This window comes from Peromyscus eremicus, chromosome 20 (genome assembly GCF_949786415.1).
Source record: "Peromyscus eremicus chromosome 20, PerEre_H2_v1, whole genome shotgun sequence".
In the NCBI taxonomy this organism is placed as follows: Eukaryota; Metazoa; Chordata; class Mammalia; order Rodentia; family Cricetidae; genus Peromyscus; species Peromyscus eremicus.
In genome coordinates this window covers 41,477,832-41,499,982 of record NC_081436.1, presented here as the reverse complement: position 1 = coordinate 41,499,982, position 22,151 = coordinate 41,477,832, and the positions used below count along the sequence as shown (strand labels likewise).

The window sequence follows — 22,151 nt, the reverse complement described above, 5'->3', positions numbered from 1 at the left end:
TTCTTTCTTTTTTTTTTCAAGAGCTGAGGACTGAACCCAGGGCCTTGTGCTTGCTAGGCAAGCGCTCTACCACTGAGCTAAATCCCTGTTTGTTTGTTTGTTTTTTTTTTTTTGCTTGTTTGTTTGTTTTATGTGTGTGCTGAGGAATTGGAGTCAGGTCCCCATGGTTACCTCACAAGAACTTTACTGAGTCATCTCCTCCATCTTCCATTTATTTTTATTATTTTTTTTTTAAAGATTTATTTATTTATTTATTTATTTATTTATTTATTTATTTATTTATTTATTATGTATACAATGTTCTGCCTGCACACATCCCTGCAGGCCAGAAGAGAGCACCAGATCTCATTACAGAGGGTTGTGAGCCACCATGTGGTTGCTGGGAATTGAACTCAGAACCTTTGGAAGAGCAGCCAGTGCTCTTAACCTCTGAGCCATCTTTCCAGCCCCCATCTTCCATTTATTTATTTATTTATTTATCTTATTTTTGGTTTTCTGAGACATTATCTCCCTATGTAGCTCTTCCTAACCTGGGACTTCTTAGCCTGGGGTTTCCTATGCAGACCAGACTGGCCTCTAATTTGTAGCCATCACCCAGCCTCAGTCTTAGCCTCCCACGTGCCTGGTCTCCCCTCGTGACCACAGGGCTGATGAGGAACTGCCCAGGACCACCAGAGAGAGTCATACTGCATGCATATCGATAGCCTAGGGGAAACACAAAAATAAAAATGGAAGCGTACGTAGCGTATCACTTGGGAATCCTAGGACAGTAAACTGGGTAGGACCAGCCATCCTAAGTCAGAGATCAGTCCCTACCAGGGCCCTGCCTCTACTGGACACAGACCGAAGAAGTGCGCGGGGAGGGGAGGGTGTCGGGGTGGGGGGGTGTTGTTGGGTTCTTAGGATGCAGGGATACATCTGGGTGCAGGTGGGTCTTGTGAAGGGCCCAGAAGACCGAGTTTCAGGCATTACTATTCATGTAATGCTATCCTCTGTCTGCACTCTCCAGGTAAACCGGTAAGGAACCTGGCAAGGAGTTTTCGGAGCTCATTCTGCCTTCTGTAAGGGAGCGTTAGTGGTTGGAGACCATGGGCATGAGAAGAGGCGAGTACAGCCCCTCAGTTCGTGGAGTGCGTTGCAGGGCCCCTGCAGGATGCCTGTACGTGGCACCAGCACCCAGGCACACATTTCCCCAGCATCCAGAAACACTGCTGAAGGATCACAGTACATCCTTTCCCTGTACTGGAGAAGCTTGGTCGGGAGTGGTAAAGGGACCAACTCCTCTGCTGAGGTCGCTGTCACAGTCACATTACACAGTCTGCTTCCTTCACCCCACGGATGTTGTTCCCAAGAGCTCCTCACGCCTCCCACATGAGCATCCCCGTCTCAGGAACTGTTTCCAGGGAAACGAGCCCAAGACAAACCAGTCTTTCATAACTGCTGTGTCTGCTTACGTCACCGCCGCTAGGGTCCCACGGGAAGAAGTGAGCTAGCCTGGGAACCCCTACATCTGTCGTTTTGCACCTAGGAGGATGCATCCAGAGGGCCGGAGGGCTGGTTTCTAATGGCCTTTGGGAACAGGAAGCACAGAGGCCATTGCTAACCTTCAGGGAGGAGGGCATCCCAGGATTTCCAGACTTGAAAAGCATCCTTTTTTGGCATTTCCAGACAGCGCTAGGCAGCCCTCGCCATCCTGAAGTTCTTCCTTACTTCAAAGCCAGACTCCCTCCTTCCTTCACATGTCCCACTTCCTCTCCCCTTGTCCTCGTGTAGCTGTGTTCTCGCCAGCAAAGAAAGTTGAAAGGGAACAAAGGCATATGGTTTTCCTATTAAGACTGACGCCCACATGGGAGGGAAGCCAGAGGGAAGCGTTCAAATAAGGCAACGGAACCACACTTATGTGGCACTCATTTTTGAGACTGATTTTTTTTTTTTAAAGCTTACCGGAAACGATAAAGCTCTCTTTTGTTCAGCGTATTACACGTTTTGGAATATTTAAAATATACCGGAGACCCCTTTACACAAAGGCAGGGAAGCACAGAAGACCCTGAATCCGGAGTGTCACACCAGTGGGTGCAGACTTGTTTCTGAGCTGCAGATGGTGGGGCATGCCCGGATTCTTCAGGGTGAGGGAGTGGGGGTCATTTGGGCCTGGCCAGAGACACATCGGGAGACCCCGTCCCATCCCACCCCCTCCCTCCAAAGCCTTATTTCTGCCACACACTAGCTGTAGGACCACAGTCCACACACTTGTAATTCCCAGCACTCCGGAGGCTGTGGTGGAAGGATTGTGAGTCTGAGATCAGCCTGGGCTACAAAGAAAGAGAAACCCTGCCTCAAAAAGCCAAGGGGCCGAGAGTAAGCCATCTCACACAGCGGTTGAAAAGCTCACTGCACAAACCCAGACGTAAGAACTGGAGTTCACATCCCCAGAACCCACATAAATGCTGGGTGACCATGGTGGTCCATCACAGCCTTTCTGATCCTCAGTTTCCCCTATTGCTAGCCTTGCCACATATGACATGGGGCACGTGCATAGTGCAAGCGAGGCCCTGGGTTCCATCCTTAGCAATGGAAAAGAAAGGGGAGGGAGAGAAAGCTGGAGGAGGGAAGAGAGGGAGGAGGTAAAGCCTGCAGTGTGAAGACAGCGTTCCTCAAGACTGAAGCCCAAGGCTGGAGTTCAGTTGCTAGAGTGTTCACCTAGCAGCGGCAGGCGGCCCCGGGCTCCATCTCTGATGCCCTGTAAACCCAGAAGTGGTGGCCGACACCTGCAATCCAGGCATCGAGGAGGTGGAGACAGGGGGATCAGAAGTTCAAGGTCATCCTCAACTAGATAACAAATTTGAGCCTGGCCTGGGTGACATGAGAGTCTATATCAAAAGAAAGGAAGAGGGGGCTGGAGAGATGGCTCAGCGGTTAAGAGCACTGACTGCTCTTCCAGAGGACCTGGGTTCAATTCCCAGCAACCACATGGTGGCTCACAACCATCTGTAATGAGATCAGATTCCTTCTTCTGGTGTACATGAAGACAGAGCACTCATATACATAAAATAAGTGAATAAATAAATAAATCCTTTAAAAAAAGAAAGAAAGGCCGGGCGGTGGTGGCGCACGCCTTTAATCCCAGCACTCGGGAGGCAGAGCCAGGCGGATCTCTGTGAGTTCGAGGCCAGCCTGGGCTACCAAGTGAGTTCCAGGAAAAGGCGCAAAGCTACACGGAGAAACCCTGTCACGAAAAACCAAAAAAAAAAAAAAAAAAAGAAAGAAAGAAGGAAGGAAGGAAGAAAGGAAGAAAAGAAGGAAGAAAGAGAAAAAAGAAAAACTCCAGAATTTCCCATAGCAGCTACCAGGTGTGAGGTCCTTCTACATTTTTTGATAAACTAATAAACTGCTAGTAAAATTCATATGTAACAGCTAAGGCCTGAAACAGGCAAAGGACTCTAAAGAACCCTGCTGGTTTCAGGCCCTTTTAGAATAATGCAGTGGTCACGTGGCATTGGGGTGGGACGCCAGAGTTTAGAAACAGCTACGCACACGTGGGTAGCTCACTATTCCATTTTTACTCTTTACTTTTTTTTTAAGCTAGGAATTGATCCCCAAGCTTTACAATCTGCCAGGCAAGCACCCTCCCGCTGAGCTACACACCAGCCCTTGCATTGCCTTTTTCTTTTCCATGTTTATGTGGTTGTGCGCATATAGGAATGCTTGTATGTGTGTAGGTACGTATGGAGTTCGTATGCATGCACGTGTGTGAACATGTGTGAAGGCTCCGTGTTGATATTAGGAGTTTTCCTTAATCACTCTCCACCTAGTTCTTTGAGGCAGGATCTCTCAATTAAACCCAGAGCTCTCCTGTATGTTTGGTGTCCGTAACCAGCTTTCTCTGGGGATCATTGGGCTGCTGTGCCCCCAGCGCTCAAATTTTGAGAATTTTAAGAATCTGGACTGTAGTCCTCATACTTTGTTTGCACAGTAGGCTCTTAAACCACTGAGCCATCTCCCCAGCCCCTTGGCTTTCTAAAATCATGTTACTCTATGTATCTCAGGCTAGTCTCAAACTCACAAGCCTCCTGCCTCAACCTCCCAAGTGCTGGGAATTATAGGTGTGTACCACCAAACCCAGTGATACCTAATCTTTTATTTTTATTTTCTTGAGATAGAGTTTCACTATGTAGCCCTGCCTGACCTAGTACTAACTATGAAAACCAGAGTGGCTTGGAACTCACAGAGATCCACCTGCCTCTGCTTCCTGAGCACTGGGATTAAAGGCGTGTACCACCATGCCCAGTGATAACTGATTTTTTTAAAACAAAGATATAAAGGCAAATGTGTGGAGAAAGATTTTATTTTTCAACAAATGGTGCTTGGAGAATTGGATATCCATATTCTAAAAACTGAACTTGGATCCATGCCTTATGCTACATGCAAAATGTAACTAAAAGTAGTTTATAAGTATACATGTGAAACCTAAAACTATAAGGATTCTTTAAAAAAACAAGAAAACTTTGATGTGATGGCCTTGGTCTTGGTCTTGGGTTAGGCAAAGACTTCTTAGATATGATTCTAAAATAATAAACCAAAAAACAAATAGATACATTGCACTTCAGAACAATCTGTTAAGAAACAAGCCACAGATTTGGGGAAAATATTTGCAAATCCTATATCTGATTATGTTTATAGCCAGGGGCTGGGATGTAGCTCAGGGCAGCATGTGAGAGTCCCTGGGTTCAATACCCAGTAATACAGAAAGACTGAACTTAATTCCAGAATATAACAGAATGGTCAAAACTCAATAATAAGGGGGTGGGGAAGACAATGATTAAAAAATGGGTGCCTAGGCAGGCAGTGGTGGCGCACGCCTTTAATCCCAGCACTTTGGAGTCAGAGCCAGGTGTATCTCTGTGAGTTCGAGACCAGCCTGGTTTACAGAGCAAGCTCCAAGGCAGGCACCAAAACTTCGTGGAGAAACCCTGTTTCGAAAAACCAAAAAAATAAATAAATAAAATAAAATAAAAATAAATAAAAAAAATAAAATAAAAAAAATAGGTGCCTAGCATGGAGAAACATTTTTAATCCCAGCACTCAGGAGACAGAGCCAGGTGGTTCTCTGCGTTTGAGGCCAGCCTGATCTACATAGAGAAAAACAAATAAACAAAGAGTTAAATAAATGACAAGTGCATTCAAAGACACCCAATGTTATTAGTCCTTTGATATATGCAGATTAATAACATCACAGGGCTAGACACGGTGACACCCGTGTTCAAATAACTAAAATAGAGCGTGACCACACACCACACTGGTTGTCCAGGAAGGGGACAGCCTAGACCCTTCCTATGCCTGTAAACTATGAAATAGTTCTACCAGCCAGGTATGCTGGCGTGTGTCTGTGGTTCTAGCCACTCAGGAGGCAGAGGCAGGAGGATTTCTTGAGGTCAAGTCTTCAAGGCCAGCCTGGGCAATACAGTGAGACCCTATCTTAAAACCCAAAACCCAAACAACAAAAACTGGGACTTTGGAAAAGAGTTTGCTAGCTTCTCACAAAATTTAATGTGTCCTTGTCCTGATGCAGCCATTCTCCTGGAAAGTTACTCTGGAGAATGTTAATATCCACCCACCCAGGCACTTGGTCACCTGTGTCCATGGCAGCTTTATTGGTAAAAGTCATGAGCTAGAAATAGCTCAATATCCTTCATAGTAGAAACTGACCATCATACCCAAGACTGGCCTCTCTGGGAAAGGATGTAGGATGCCCAGCCCTCAGCAGAGAGGTCTAGGATACTCTGAGCAGTGATGTTGCCATGAGCTGGCTCTCCAGCCTTGAGCTGGCCCGATTCTACCCCTCTGATGTTCTGAGATGGCCCACCCTGGAGCAGAGGAACAGAAGGTAAGGCCTGGAGCCTCTAGATGAGAGCTGCCCATGCCTTTGCCTACCATAGACTTGAAGTTCATCCCTGAACCCCTCTAGCACAATACAAATAGGAGTCCACCTTCAACATACCCCCCCTCCTCCGGCTTCTTCTGGCAACCCTGCCCCTGCCCTCCGAGAACTATCCATGTGTCACCATCCAAGGCTGCTACCTCCTTGTTAGAAGCATTCAGCACACAGCAAGGATTTGATGTGCGTTTGCCAATGGAATGAAGCATCTACTGTGGTTGAATGTTTAGCCTGTGGAAGCTTATTTACCTCCTTGTGTGCGATTGCGGTGCTAGGGGCTGAATCTAAGTCCTTGTACCTGAGAGGCAAGCGCTCACTCCACTACTGAGCTACATAGACAGTTCCATTTCTTACTTGATTTATTAAAAATTTATTTGATTTTTAATCATGTATATATGTATGTGTGTGTAGGTATGTGCATGTGAGTTCAGGTGCCTGAGGAAGACAGATTTCCCTGGAGTTGGACTGCATTCATTCATTCATTCATTCCCTGGAGCTGGGCTTATATTGTGAACTTCCCAATGTGGGTGCTAGGATCTGAACTCCGGTCCTCTGGAAGAGCAGCATATGCTCTTAACCACTGGGCCATCTCTCTCTCTCTCTCTCTCTCTCTCTCTCTCTCTCTCTCTCTCTGTCTCTCTCTCTCTCAAGCTTTAAAAACTGTATTATGCAGAGTTACATAAAAGCATTTTCATGCAATGTAAACTGTGGTCTGCGCGTACCCACCCATACTGGCTGCTCTCCCGCTTTAGTCCCCTACACTAGTTAGTGTTCATTACTTCCTAGAGAGCGTAGCCTTCACTATCCTCAGTACGTGCATGATTTCACACATCTGTAATCTCTAGGACCTAAGAGTGAGATAAAACATACAATACTGGTCTTTTTGAGACTGACTTAACTCATTAACATAATTATCTCCAGTTCCATCCATTTTCCTGCAAATGACATAACTTCATTCATTAAATGTATGTATGTATGTATGTATGTATTCTTTGTGTGTGGTGGGGAGAGGGAGAGAGAGGTGAGTGACGGTGTATATATACATCACAGAGTTGGAGGTCAGAGGACACCTTTTAGGACGGGTCTCTCCTATCTTGTTGAGACAGGCTCCTTCTTGTGTCCACCATGCTGCATGCCCTGGCCTACCTGGCCTGCCCCACCTCCCCTCTCAGCAGAGGTCTGCTGGCGCTGCAAATGTGCACCACCACATCTGCTTTTTTTCTGGACGTTCCGGGGATAGAACTCAGTCCAGCGGGCTTTTGTGGCAAGCACTTTTTCCTCTGAAGCCGTCGTCCCAGCTCCCATATGCCTGAAAACGTCTGTTGGGCGTATAAACCACATTTTCTTGGTCCATTCCAATGTTCATTCAGTATTGCAATTGACATTGACGTGCAAATATCTCTGTGATTGGCTGACAGAGAATCTTGGTAAATATCAGCTTTTTAGTAAATACCAAGAAGTGAAATAGCTGGTCATATGGACTATCTATTTTTGTGTTTTGAGGCATGGCATACTGACTTCCATAGTGGCTAGCTTAGTTTACCATCCTACCAGCAGCGATTAAGGCTTTTCTTTTGTCCACATTATCACCAGCATTTATTGTTACTTGTTTTTCTTGACGATTGCCATTCTGATTGGGGGTAAGGTGGAATCCCCCTGTAGATTTTATTTGCATTTCTCTGCAGGCTTGTGAAGCTGGACACCCTTCACATGCTTATTGGCCACTTGGGCTTCCATTTTTGAGGACTGTCTGTTCCAGTAGCCCATTTTTCAGTTCGTTTGTTTGCTTTCTTGTCATTTAATTTCTTTTGAGTTCTTTTCCTATTGTAGATATTAGTTCTCTGTCAGATGTACAGCTGGCAAAGATTTTTCTCCCGTTCTATAGGCTGCCTCCTCATTCGGTTATTTCCATGCCCGGCCTCATTTCTAACACCCTACGATGTGAGTTGGCTCCTGGGGGGAGGTGCTGGTGAAGTCTGACTCAAAGCCACAGTCCCTGAACCTGCTGCACAGGTGACACCATTGGCCTCTCCTGTATTCCATGCACTTTTGCCTGTCCTTCCGAGGACTTCGGGGAACAGCATGCAGAGAGTGCTAACAGGCTCACTTGGCCCCTAGGGGCACTGCTCTTGGACCCTGGAGACCAGAGCGCCACAGCTATAAGTGGTATGCACTCTAGGTGCTGGCTAGTGGCCTCCCATTTGCCTAACTGGTTGTGTTAGGGGTGTGCCACCTTCATGAGAGCCTGGTTGAGTTTCCTGTGGGTTCCCACGGAGATCGGCCTTCCTGGGAGGCATCTGGTGCCACCTTCTCTCACTGACCTGGTGACAACTCCACTCACCCCTCTGGTGGCCTCAGTCATCAGTCTGACTGTATTACTCAGGAGAAGTCAGAGCTCGTAATTATTTCACTAATCCTCATATGGTGACACACTGCAGGTTGTTTTCTTAGCACTAGGCAGGGCCCAGGAGAGCTTTGCTGACTGCAACATGGCCTGTGTAGTCTGCCACTGGGGATGGGGCTCCTCCTTTTTGGGAACAGAGAGACATAGAGATGTTGGGGTGAAGAGTCAAATCTCTGGCCTCTGGACACCAGTGAGAAACGCTCTCTGCTTCCCAAGGGTTGCTGTATAATTCCTATGAGGTTTGAGACTTCCCACAGTTCTGGGGCTGAAGCCCTCCACCCCTGTGGTAGCATGGCTGAACTCTCTCCACCCAGCCTTTGCTTGGGGGAGATTGTACTGGGCAATCCCAGCTTCTGGGGGCCTGCGATAGGGCCAGCATGGCCTGAGACACTGGGGCTTTGGGCGAACCAAACCCCACCAGCACAGAGTCTCCTGTCCTGCGGACTTTCTGAGCACACCTTTGAGAGGTGGCCGAAGGTTTGCTGTCTTCTTCAGTGATCCTCACCAGCCAACCCTCTGAGCTCAGGGATCCTTCACTTACTCCAGGTTGCTGGAAACCAGGTCACAGAGAAACCAGTTCGCAGAGAAAGACTGGAAGCTTTTCCCCGCCTGGTTGGCCACCCTCCCAGAAGATGCAGGAGAGGTGAGGCTTCATGGCTTTAAGGCTGTAACACTAATAGGCTTTCTAAACAGACACAGAGTGAAGGGGACAGAACAGAGTACAGCACAGTGACCAGGCACCTACCCCCGTGTGGGAAGAAGCCAAGAGTAGTTTGACTCCGAGACACCTGTCATCCACAACTTCAGGGGTCTGAAGGGCCACCTAGCCCTCCGCAATCCCTGTGGCCTCTCAGAAACTTTTCCCATCAATCTTTGGCTTGAGACGCGTCCACTGAGCTGGCCTCTCACGGGTGTCACACAGGAACCCTGGTTAGGAATGTTCTGGAGCTGTGGGCGTCCTTATTCAGCACCAAGTCCTCAGCACGAGCATTTGTGTGGAGCCGGGAACCAGCTTGGCATGCTCTCTCGGAGCATCTGGACATCTTGGAGCCTCAATTGTTGCATCCATGCAAAGGGAGAGAGAGTGTCCAGCCCATCTGCTTCAGAAAGGTGGGGGGCCAGGAGCGGCACTCTCCGATTCTAACAGTCAGCAGATGTGGGACCGGGTTTCCGATGCTGTTAGCACCACGTGGACCACTAATTGTGCTTGCCCGTTACCCGTGGCTTCCAAGAGGTCCCTGGGAACCGAGCCCTGGCTCACCACTTAACCCGGGAAAACCCCTGGATGTTTTTGCAAGAGAACCAAAATGCAGTTAATCGAGGAAACAGGCAACCCATTCAATGGATGGCTGCTCCGACCTCTGTTATCTGAAAAAGCTCCCAGGTGGCTAAGCCATTGCCCTAGGTCCCTGTGTCTGCTCAGCCACAGAGAGCAGCCCTGACTTCTCCAGTGGGGGAGGAAGGTATGGTGCCTTCCACGAGGTGCTTTGCTTTTTATTTCCTTGAAAACACAGAAGAACTAAAGGCAGGAAACAAGATGAATGTGTAGTGATGGACCCGAGCTGGGTTGCACTCCTCCTTCCAACATGCTGTAAAATATTTTATTTTATTTGGTTTTTGGAGACAGGGTTTCTCTGTGAATCCCTGCCTGTCCTGGAACTTGCTTTGTGGACTAGACCGAGCTAAAACTCAGAGATCCTCCTGCCTCTGCCTCCTGGGATTAAAGGTGTGTAGCACCACGCTTGGCTTGTAAAACAATTCTTTAATATTTTATTTTATGATGGGAAAGGCCCATTGTTAGTCTATTTGCCTGGCTAGATCAAAATATATTATACAAGGTAATTCATAAAGAACAGAAATTTGTTTTTTACTGTTCTGGAAGCTGAGAGGTTGAAGGTCAAGTTCCTAGAAGGTGTCGCGTCTCATGGGAGATTTTCCTCTACTTCCAAGACAGTGCCTTGGTACTACACGCTTTGAACACTGTTTCCTGGCACAGTGGACAGTGGAAGGGCAGGTGGGCATAATCTGGTTCCCTCCAGCCCTTCTGTGCTCATTCCTGGTAAGAGAGAGGATCCCCGATGGCTTAATCCTCACCTCTTAATGTTTTCAAACGGAGCCCCAGGTCTGGATCTGTGGCTTTGGGGAGGACACAAACATTCAAATCATAAAGAGGCTGTAACAAAGAGCAAGGCCAGGGGCAAGCACTATGCCATCTTTGAGAAAAGTGTTTGTGGTCACTCAGTGGGTGTAAGGAGAATATAACAGTGGCTGCAATTCTTTGTAGCACTTCTCACTAAAGAGACAGTTAGCCCAGACCTGGAGTCTAAATAGTTCTCTGACCTATACCGGACAGCAGTGACGGTAGAAATGGTAGTGTGCACATCCTAGGCTTGGCCCTCAAGACGCTTGCAGCATCTATTCTCTTCTCCATGGACCCCTGAGACCATTGTGTAAGTGGTCCTTGTGGTGGTATTGTGTTCCCCGAAATATTGTGCATTCTAATAAGCTTATCTGGGGTCAGAGAACAGAACAGTCACAATATTAAACATAGAGGTTAGCCAGTGGTAGCATTTAATCTTAGCATTCCAGAGGCAGAGATCCATCTGGATCTCTGTGAGTTTAAAGCCACACTGGAAACAGCCAGGCACGGTGACACGAGCCTTTAATCCCAGGAAGTGGTGGCAGAAAGCAGAAAGGTATATAAGGCGTGAAAACCAGGAACTAGACCTGGTTAAGCTTTTAGGCTTCTGAGCAGCACAGTTCAGCTGAGAGGCATCCAGTCTGAGGAAACAGGATCAGCTGAGGAACTGGCGAGGTGAGGTGGCTTTGGCTTGTTCTGCTTCTCTGATCTTCCAGCATTCACCCCAATACCAGGCCCTGGGTTTGTTTTTATTAATAAGAACTTTTTAAGATTCATGCTACAGGTCCTGGCTAACCTTGGGGATGTTAAGGAGGGGGATTGGCCTTGGAGTTATTGCTGTCTCCCTAGCAACAGTTTGCCAGTTTCCTGAAGCAGAACCAGATAACTGACCAGACATAGTAGGACAGGCTAAGCTCTGCAGAAGGATGGCCCAGGTGAGTCCAGCCCACACCACTGACTCATAGAACTGTTAGCTAAGTACATGCCTGCAGTTTAATCATCCACTAAGTTTTGGTGTACCTGGCTTTTTCTTTTGGGTCACCAACCAGCTCCCAAATCATGACATGGAGACTTATTAATTATGACTGTTCAGCCTTATCTTAGCTTTTATTTTAATCTGTTTCTCTTTATCTACATTTTGCCTGGGGCTTTTTACTTTCCTTTCTTTCTGTATATCTTTCTTTCCTGCTGTCTTTATGTCTGGCTGGTGACTGCCTGGCTTCTGGCCCTGGGCGTGTTCCTCTCTTTCTCTCTCGTTCTCTTTTTTCTTCTCTTCTCTCAAGCCTAGATTTCTCCTCCTATTTATTCTCTCTGCCTGCCAGCACCACCTGTACCCCTCTCTGCCTAGCTATTGGCCTTCTGCTTTTTATTAGACCAATCAGGTGCCTTAGGCAGGCAAGGTGAAACAGCAACACATTTTCATAATGAAACAAATGCAGCAAAAACAAATGAAACATATCTTTACATTGTTAATAAAGGCAACAGAAACAAACACACCTTTACACAGTTAAAGTAGTATTCTGCAACATAAACACATGTAACACATCTTTACATCGTTGAAATAATATTCTACAACATTTTGGGGTGGTTTTCTATACAACAAAAGCCTGACTGATGTAGCTGCCACCCACCCTGAGGAAGGATTTGCAAATGAGAATGGCCAGCCCAATACTGTCCCACATAGATGTGTAATTTCTAATTGCCTAGAACCACATTTCTTAAAAATAAAGAAATGGGCAAAATTAATTTTAATGGTATATTTTCTTCAACCCAGTATATCCAAAACATTAACATTTCAACATGTAATCAATGTAAAAATAGTTGTGAGGTATTTTACATTCTTTAATTCATATTAAGGCCTTGAAATACCAACATAAAAATTAACACTTAACAACAATTAGACTAACTACATTTCAAATGCTCCAAGGCTTCTTATTGAACAACACACAATCAGGCTTCTGAATGGTTTCATTTCACTAATTAAGAACATTTCCCTTCAAATTTGTGGGCCAGTATTACTAAATTTTTATTTGGATTGAAAGGACACTGTTAATCTGTTTCCCTTGTTAATCAGTTTTCCATCGTGGTTACAATATACTTGAGACAATGAAAGCATAAAGAAAAAAGGTTTATCTTGGCTCAAAGCTTTAGAGGACCTGGTCCACAGTCATTCTACCTTATTATTTTGGACCTGTGGTAAAGGCAGAAGAGAGCAATGTCCTAAGTACCTCCCATGAGGCCTTGCCTCTCAATAGTTCCATCATGTCCCAGTACCATACACCGAGGATTAAACTGGACCTTTAGAGAATGTCTAAAAATATAATCAGGAGAGAGAGAGAGAGAGAGAGAGAGAGACAGAGAGACAGAGAGACAGAGAGACAGAGAGAGACAGACAGAGAGAGAGAGACAGAGAGAGACAGAGACACAGAGAGACAGAGACAGACAGAGAGAGACAGAGACAGACAGACAGACAGACAGATAGAACTATTTTTGTGAAAGGAAAGACTTTATTAGCCCCCCCTCCCCCATCCCCACCCCCTGCAAAAAAAGATGCAATCCTTTTTTGTTGAAGGCATTTTATTCTAAGGAAAACACTCCTGCTATTTTTCTCATTTGCTGTAAATGAGAAAAACAATTCCACTCTCTTCCTGCAGGTTCTGTCCAGCAGCTCTTAGAACCATCTGGAAGAAGCTCTAAAAGTATCGGTGACAGCTGATTTTATAGTTCACCTGGCCTGGGCCCAGATTGTTTGGCTAAATGTTTTTATGGGAATTTCTACAAGGGGATGTTTGAAAAGTTTAGCATTTAAAGCCACAGACTAAACCAGGTAGACCAGCCTCTTTATGTGGGTGGGCCTCATCCAATCAGTGAACACTCTCCCCCAGGTCAGAGGGAACTTATTCTTGGAGCTGAGATTTTAGGGGGTTTTTCTCTTGCAGCCAGACTCAAAGGGACCTTCAAGTCTTGCTGGGCCTGAGCCTTGATGGCCTCCACATTGGAATTGTTCAACAGGCTATCCTGGGTTTCACACCTTCAGGTCTGAGCTGAAATTGGAGCCATTGATGTTCTGGGGTCTCCAATCAACTGCATATCTCAGGACTTATCAACCTCCTCAGCTACTCCATAAGCCACTTGGTAATATAGTTAGCTTTCTCTCAACTCTGCAATCCAAACTGATTGACTCTGAACCTCTAGGGTATCTCCCCAGTCACATTGATTGGTCTGGACTGGGAACCATTGTAACCATTACAGACTATAACCCTCTGGATCCACAGAGAGGAGGCAATGAGGGGCCCTGGGCCTCCTAGGGTTTGCAGAGCAGTGAATGAAAGAGCTTTGGTGTCAAGGTCAGGTTGAGTGAACAGAATGAAAAGAAAGACACATCGGATCTCGCCAGAAAAAAAGGAAGGCTGACGTAGCACATGAACAAACTCTCACGCCCAAGGTGACTCTTCCCTAGGTGGCTGTGGCTCAGGCGCACTGGATGCTTTTCCCTCCTGTGAGAGAGGAAACAGCCTTCCTTCAGGTCCCTACCAAGCCTCAATTCTAGAGGTGATCAAAGTCTCCTGGACTCTGTCCCCATGAGACTCTATGGGTAGCCTCTCTGTCCCTGGCCTACAGAGAGACTTTTGAGTAAGGAGTCCCTTCTGGATGAGTTCCTGAGCCCCGGGGTTCTCGGAGTATGTCACTAGTACACGAGAATGCTAAGCCACAGCGAAGCAGGAGCAATTTCAGTAGGTGAGTACTATTATTAGCGCGTTAATTATTGTAGCAATATGGCTTACTGTGCCAGGCACCGTTTCTGTCCTTTGTAAACATCAGCTCATTTGATCTGAATAGAGCCCTACATGATGAATTCCACTAGCTCCCTTCTCTCCTCCCTTTCCCCCTTCTTTTCAGTCAGCAAAGGTAGACTGAGGCTGGGTGTGATGGTACACATGGTGACATCATCATTAGGGAGACCGAGGAGGCCAGGAGGATTATGAGTTCAAAGCTAGCCTGGGCTACAGAGTGACCTCAAAGACTGGGGGTATAGTGTAGCTCAATAACAGGGGTAGCCAAGTGTAGCCTAGTGCTCAGGGTCCCATCTACAGCCAAAGAACAAATGAGGCCACACCAGGAAATGGGGGAGCTGTGGCCGCGGGTCCTGACGACACTGGGAATGGGTGCATGTGTGATTTCGTACTATAGCCAGGGATATAGAAAGGTAACCTTTGGCTTTGAGAGCTGGGGTAACCAGCTGACCAAGGTGGCTCAGCTTAGGGAAATATCTTTTCAGCTCAAAGCTGGGATGCTCTGGAAGAAGAGGGGCGGGGCAAAGGCCCGGATGCAGAAGGCTTCCAAGGCGAGGGAATTGAAGTAAGCAGGGTGGAGGTTGTTTGGTTCCCTCTTACTGGAGGAGGCTTTTACATTTTGGCCAGTACTCTGGGAAGTAGCATTCGGCTGTGCCACTGAGCAGTCTGCCCCCTTCCTTTCTCTTGTGTCTCTTGGCTGGGCACGGCACCCTGGACTTTCCAATACGTGAGCGCACTCAAGTTCCCACGTTCCTGACAAAGGGCAAGATACACTCTTGGGTCCCCGATATCCTATACATGGAAGGCATTCCGAATATTAAATATCCCGAATGCTGGAGAGAGGACCTTGTGACCCTTGTGCAGGGACATCTCGTATCCCTCAGAAGCCCCTCCCCTGACTGTGCCCCTGCAAGTGAGCTTCCCAGCTTCCGCAGTCCTGATCTCCCAGCTCTCAGTTACTCAAGCCGGTTCCTGCCTTGAGAGCGACAATCAGTCCAGTGTTTCTGGAGAGAAGCTGGCCAAGAGCTGGAGTCCCGGGCAAGGCAGGGCAGCTCCAAGGAGGGCTCAGACTCCAGCCCTCCAGGAAGTGTGAGCACTGGGACCCGTGGGGTCAGGAGGCCATTGCACACAGGAACTAAAATGCTCAAAGCTCAGTCTTTGCAGTCATAAATGACTACGGTTTAAAACTCTGAGTTTTGTAGTAAAAGCTTACGGTACAAAAACTAACAGGTTAGGGAGCAGACACTAACAAAACTACTATTCTCTTCTGGATGGGATACCTGGGGTGTCAGCCATCATTCTGCAATAATGAAAGAATGACCCCCAAAAAATCATGATATGATTGGCTTTGTCATCATTGTGCTGCAAATCACCCAAGTCCCCAAAGTCCGACGGCACCCTTGTTCAGGCTTAAAATGATTTTTCCTCCTCCTCCTCTTCTATTTATTTGAGACAGGGTCTCACTGTCCCACTCTTCTCTCTTTTTTTTTTTTTTTGTTTTGGTTTTTCGAGACAGGGTTTCTCTGTGTAGCTTTGCGCCTTTCCTGGGACTCACTTGGTAGCCCAGGCTGGCCTCGAACTCGCAGAGATTCACCTGGCTCTGCCTCCCAAGTGCTGAGATTAAAGGCCACTCTTCTCTTTAAAAAGCATTTCTTTATTTATGGGGAGCGGGACGCAGGCATATCATGGCTCCGTGTATGGAGGTCAGCGGACAACCTGTGGTAGTTGGCTCTCTCTTTCCACCACGTGGGTCCTGGGGAGCAAACTCAGGTGGTTCTGCTTAAGTGGCAAGGCCTTATTGGATGAGCCAGTTTGCCAGCCCCTTGATTTTGTTTTTTTTAATGTGAGAACATAAACCCCAATTAATTGTAACCTGGTGATTGTAGTTACTGGCAAACTAAACTAGGAAGTGGTAACTTGTCAGCGTCTGGCCCAGTTGGGGAAGGATCTGGCATGGGGAGAAACTAAGGAGGTAAATTATCTCCATGGGGGACTCTGTGACCCGAGCCCAGTGGATTCTGTTGCCTCTTCTGAACCTTGACACAGGGCGGCAAACCCTACCAGAGAACACCTGTCTGGTAGCAAGTGCTTGGGCAAGCCTTATCTAGGGATGCCTAGGCTGGACCAGTACAGCTCCTGGCCAGGTCTTCTGTGAAGGGGGCATGACTCCTGGTAGTTAGGAAACCCTCAGGCCAAAGGGATTGCATTGTTCTCTGACAACCCTGGCTGGAAGATCTCCAAGTGGGGGTGACTGTCCCCTCCAAGAGTCCTGGCCCAGTGTTGGAAATAGCTGGAGGCAGTGGGACTGACTCGGGAAGCATTAATGGGGCACCCAGAGGGGAATGCCAGTGCCCATTTCAGAAGGAAACATCCTAAAGTCTTCTCATCTACTGTGTCTTCCTCCTTTCTGGAAGATTCTAATGTATTGTGGGTAGGAAGAGCTGCTGTGGAATAATTCTATTGTACACTGTGAAGATGTGTTGCTCTCACTGATTTAATAAAGAATTGACTGGCCAATAGCTAGGCAGGAAGAGGTTAGGCCAGAGAGTCAGATTGAGAGAACGCTGAGATGAAGAGAGGCGGAGTCGCCCGCCAGACACAGAAGAAGCAGGAGATGAATATGCCATGTCAAAGAAAGGTGCTGCCACGTGGTAGAGCATAGCTAAAAAATAAGTGTTAATTTAAGATGTAAGAATGAGTTAGCAACAAGTCTAGGCTATCGGCCAAGCATTTATAATTAATAATAAGTCTTTGTGTGGTTATTTGGGAGCTAGCTAGCTGGACAGAGCTAACTGGTGAAACAGAAAAGTCAGCCTACAGAGAACCCTCTTGTGTGTGTGTGTGTGTGTGTGTGTGTGTGTGTGTGTGTGTCTGCGCGTGCACATGCATGTGAACACACTCACCCACCTGCACAGAAGTTCCTATAATCTCTAAACACTCTCTTCATCTTACTCTGCCACTAATGTTAATTTTTAAAATGTGTACTTCATACATGTATATATGTATGTATGTATTATAGTACTAGAGGTCAAACCCAGGGCACTGTACACACTAAGCAAGTGTTTTATTGTTAAACTACTTCTGTCTTAGGGTTTTCATTGCTGTGAAAAGACACCATGATTATGGCAACTCTTATAAAGAAAATATTTAATTGTGGCGGCTCACTTACAGTTTAGAGGTCCAGTCCATCATGGCGGGGAGCATGGCGGCATGCAGGCAGGCATGGTGCTGGAGATATAGCCGAGTGTTTCTCCAGGTAACAGGAAGTCGACTGACTGTTGCACTAAGTGAAGCTTGAGAAAAAGACCCCAAAGCTCACCCCCACGCTGATACACTTCCAACAGAAGGTGTGGCCCAGACTAAAGGTGTACCCTCCAGCCTCAAGGTCTGGATTAAAGGTTTGTGTCATCCAGTCTCCTCCAACAAGACCACACCTCCTAATAGTGCCACTCCCTATGAGTTTATGGGGGCCAAATACATTCAGACTACCACAACATCCCAAGAACTTAGTTCTCCCTATAAAGGCTAGATTGCTCTTGAATGCTGGATCCACCCCTGCCTCGACCTCTACAGGGCTAGGATCCCAGGCATGTGCCACCATGCCCACCATAATGGCTAATATCTCCACATGCCAGGCCTGTGCTAAAAACACTATTTACGCTAGCTGAGGACATCTTCACAACACACTTCTACCTGGGAGATCAACGGCTCGCTTAGCATATGAGGACACTGTCAAGTGGCCTGCCCAAAGTCACACAGCCTCAAAGCAGCACAGCCAGGATGAAAACCTGGGCATTTCAAGTCCTGGATCTCCAACTCTATGAATGTTTTGCAGTATAGGGAACTGAACTCAGGGCCTCACCAGTGCTAGGCAAGCATCCCACCACTGAGATACATTTCCAGTCTTTTTTTTTTTAACCTCTTAAAATTTTTTAGACTTTTTATTTTATTCAAGATAGATGGGTGTTTTGCCTGCATGTATGTCTGTGCACTGTGGGTCCTGGAACCGGAGTTACAGGTGGTTGTGAGCCTCCACGTGGATGCTGGGGCTCTAACTCAGGTCCCCTGGGCAAGCAGGCTCAATTGCTGAGCCCTCTCTCCAGCCCCAGCACTCCTTACATTTCTAAGATAGGCTATTTCACTAAGTTGCCTAGACTGCCCTTGAATAGACTCTCTGTAGCCTAGGCAGGCCTTGAACTTGAGATCCTCCTGCGTCAGCCTCCTGAGTAACTGGAATCACAGGTCTGTGGTGCTAAGACAGGCCTCAAGTGCTTAGGAATAGCCTTTCCTCAACCTGAGGAAAGGCAGCTCAGAAAGGCTAGGGGGCTGTTGCGGAGCACTGATTTATCCTTGAGTCAGTCTGGCTACAGGCCTCTTACTTTCTGCCTGAGCACTCCTGGCAGCCCCCTCCCGCTGCCCCTTTGTAACCCCAGCAACGAAAAATGAGCACAAGACTTGGAGTCTGCAAGTCAAATTGGCGCTGTTCTTTGGGGTCATCCTCCCGCGACCTTGGACAAATCAATGCCCAGTTGTAAATTGATATTTGCCTTGACCCCTCCCACCCAGGAGCATCCGGTGATCAGATGAGGGAACTGTGGGCGATGGTGGTGTTTTAGGGTTTCCCAGCACCCCAGCCTGGCGGTGGCTATCCTAAACTAGCATGTGACCTGAGGGGCCTGGTTCTGGCACCTGGGCAAGTGTAGGGCTCCCTGCATGGCTCCGAGTCACCACCCTCCATAAAGCACAGAAGGATGCCAGGATTTTGCAATCTGTGATTGCAGCAGGAATAGACTGAATGGCTCTATTCTCCTCTTCCCCGCCCAGGTGCCAGCTCAGCCAGCCGGAGGTTGGCTGGAGGGGGAAGGCTAGATATTTCCTTTCCCACCACCCAGACAGTGCCAGTGGCAAGGACATTGGGATCTTGGATCGATCCCAAACGCCCCGGAAAGCACTCCTTTTCAGAGCTGTGAGAGGGGGAAGCAGGAAGCCAAAGCCAGCCCCCTGGCGAGTAAAGGGGGAGAGGCTGGGGCCCCAGGAAACTCACATACCTTCTCTGAGCTTGGTGACTGCAGGAGGAGAGCCCGTGTCTTTCCCTACCATCTTCAGAGGGGCGTGGATTCAAGAAGACAATGCAAAATACACACTGTATTATTATGTTTTTCTTTCTTTCCTTTTTTTTTTTTTTTTTTTAAGAGAGAGAGAGTCTCTGGTAGCCAAGGATGACCTTGAACTTCTGATTCTCTTTATTCAGCCTCCAGAGTTCTGGGATTATAAGCTTGTGCCACCACACCTATTTTATGTGGTGCAAGGCAAACTTTCATTCAAGTTAGGCAAGCATTCTATCCACTGAGTTCTGTCCACCACACACCATTTGGTTGTTGTTGTTGGTGGTGGTAGTGGGTTGTTTTTGTTTTTGTTTTTCTTTCCAAACAGGGTCATCTTAGCCCGGGCTGACCTTGAACTCAAGACAATCCTCTTGCCTCAGCCTCTCAAGTGCCGGTTCTCAGGGGTGTGCCACTTATACCTCTCCATCTTTGCATTTTGAGTGAAATTTCCAGTCACTGTAAGCCACAGTCAGCCACAGTCACTGTCGTCCCTTTACTCTGCCCCTCGGGGTGGCTCGCTGAGCCTCAGCCACAGCCCACAAAAACCAGCTCTGCCACCCCCCCACCTCAAACCCAGGCCTCTGACCTTGAACTTCAGCTCTGGGATGAGACCACACCCATTTAGTCCGCAGGGCAGTGATGTGAATTCAGTGTGAAAGGGGCTAGGAGGACCCAGCCCGGTGCCTCCTGCAGAGGAAGTAGCTGTCAATGGTGGCCTTTATGGTGGCTGGCCTTGGCCGGGACAGGGAGGGAGTCAGAGCTTGGGAACAGAGGGCGTGATTGTATGAAGAAGGAGGTGCTCCCTGAAGACAGCAGCGAGAGTCCTCACCCGCCAGACCCTGGCTGGTCCTGTTTCTACGCCATTTCTTTGTAGTGGCATTCACCCATCAGCCTGGGAGTAATCGGAGGGGACCCTTTCAAGGACGCCAGCAGTTGCCAGACTTTCCCATGCCCTTTCTTGATTTGCTGGAAACACTTTTAACCATCATCCAGGAACTATTACCTCGTAAACACCATTCGCGATGTGGACTCTGAATAGATAAGGGACTGTTTATTGTTATTGCTGAAGGTAATGGGGGAGGTTCCTCTGGCAGTGCCATGCTGGAGATGACAATCGGGTACTCCTTATTCTGTGACCTCTTGACAGTAGCCACCGTGGGAGAATTTACGTTGTGGAAATAGGCCAACACTATAGCCCAGGGCCAACTGCTGAAGCATTTATTAGCACGGGCACTGTCTCCAAGGAATTGGAAATGATGATTTGGACAGGGACGCCCCACTAAGAGGGTAAGCCTGGTTTCCAATGCCGGAGACCAGATGTGAGAGAAAGGTCGGGGGACAGCACCCTCAGTCCCAGCCAGGCAATCTGGAGCAAAAACTGGGGAGTGGGGGGATTCAGGGAGCAGAAAGCGACTCATATAGTGCCCTCCTTTTCGTCTGGAGAAAGACAGAAGAAAGGACATCTGGAAGGGGAAGAAAGAGCTGGGTGAGACGTGGCTATGGCAGCTTGCCGACACCTGGTATGGTCCTTCCTCCAGAGACCTGGCCTCCACTCTCTCCAGTGCCACCGTGGCATCCTTGGACTGGATTAATCTGTCGCTGCGGGTGGTCTTTGAAGGCTGCCATAATGGAAATCACAGACAGGCAGAGGATGCATCGCCATGTATTCTCTCACAGTTCTGCATCTGGAAGCCACAGTCCAGATGCGGGCAGAGTAGTGTCTCCCAAGGATGGCCCCTTGGCTGGCTGATGGCCAAGGGCTGGCTACCTCAGAAAACAGTCCATTAGCCATTCCAATCAGAGCGTGTTCAGGGTGCACACCCCTGGCTCTCCATCATCCTGGGCTCGTGGTGGGACATAGGGATAAGTTTGTAGTCTGAGGAGGCTACAAGTGACATGTGACAGTGTCCTCACCAGGGAGATAATGTGCATACAAGTGAAGACTGTTCAGTGGTCTCCTTTATCCACAGGGGTCACATTTCAAACTTCTGATGCATGTTTGAAACTGTGGAACCCTTTTTTTTTTTCCTTTGGTTTTCCGAGACAGGGTTTCTCTGTGTAGCTTTGCACCTTTCCTGGATCTCGCTCTATAGACCAGGCTGGCCTCGAACTCACAGAGATCCACCTGGCTCTGCCTCCCGAGTGCTGGGATTAAAGGCGTGTGCCACCACCGCCCGGCTGAAACTGTGGAACCCTTACACACCATGCTTCCCCCCATACAAAGCAGATCTATGATAAAGTTTTCTTTATAAATATAAAAGGGCTTCAAGAGACTGATGTTAGTAATGATAGAATGGAACAATTCAGGTGGACCCAGTGCCCCAGCACTGAGGAAGTTCAAGGTCATCATCCTCAGCTACATTGTGAGTTTGAGACCAGTCTGGGCTGCAAGAGACCCAGTCTTAAGCATCAAAATAGAGCTGAGGAGATATGTTCAGTTGATAGACCGCTTGCCTTTGAAGCAAAGGGACCCGAGTCCAACACCCAGATCCCATGTACAAAAGCCACAGGCCTGGTGGTGTGGGTTTGTAATCCCAGCTCTGGGAGATGGAGATAGGCAAGGCTCTGGGGCTTGCCATTGGCCAACCAGCCTATCCTGATGGGCAAGCTCCAGGCCCATGAGAGATTCTGTCTCAGAGAACAAAGTGGGGCCTTGGAGATGGCTCAGTAGATAAAGTTGCTCGCCACCGAGTCTGATGACTCAGGTTGGATCTCTAGGACCTGCATGGTAGGAAAGAACCAACTCCTGAACGTTGTCCTCTGACCTCCACGC

At 47.8% G+C, this 22,151-nt stretch overlaps 1 long non-coding RNA gene across 1 annotated transcript; it reads right to left on the bottom strand.

Annotated features, from left to right (window-relative positions):
* Positions 1 to 449: 449 nt before the first annotated feature.
* On the bottom strand, positions 450 to 1,394 carry LOC131897238 (uncharacterized). Its single transcript, XR_009375600.1, has 2 exons — positions 1,314 to 1,394; positions 450 to 705 (listed from the first exon to the last, which is right to left on the bottom strand). It is a non-coding gene; the product is annotated as an uncharacterized LOC131897238 (long non-coding RNA).
* Positions 1,395 to 22,151: the final 20,757 nt, after the last annotated feature.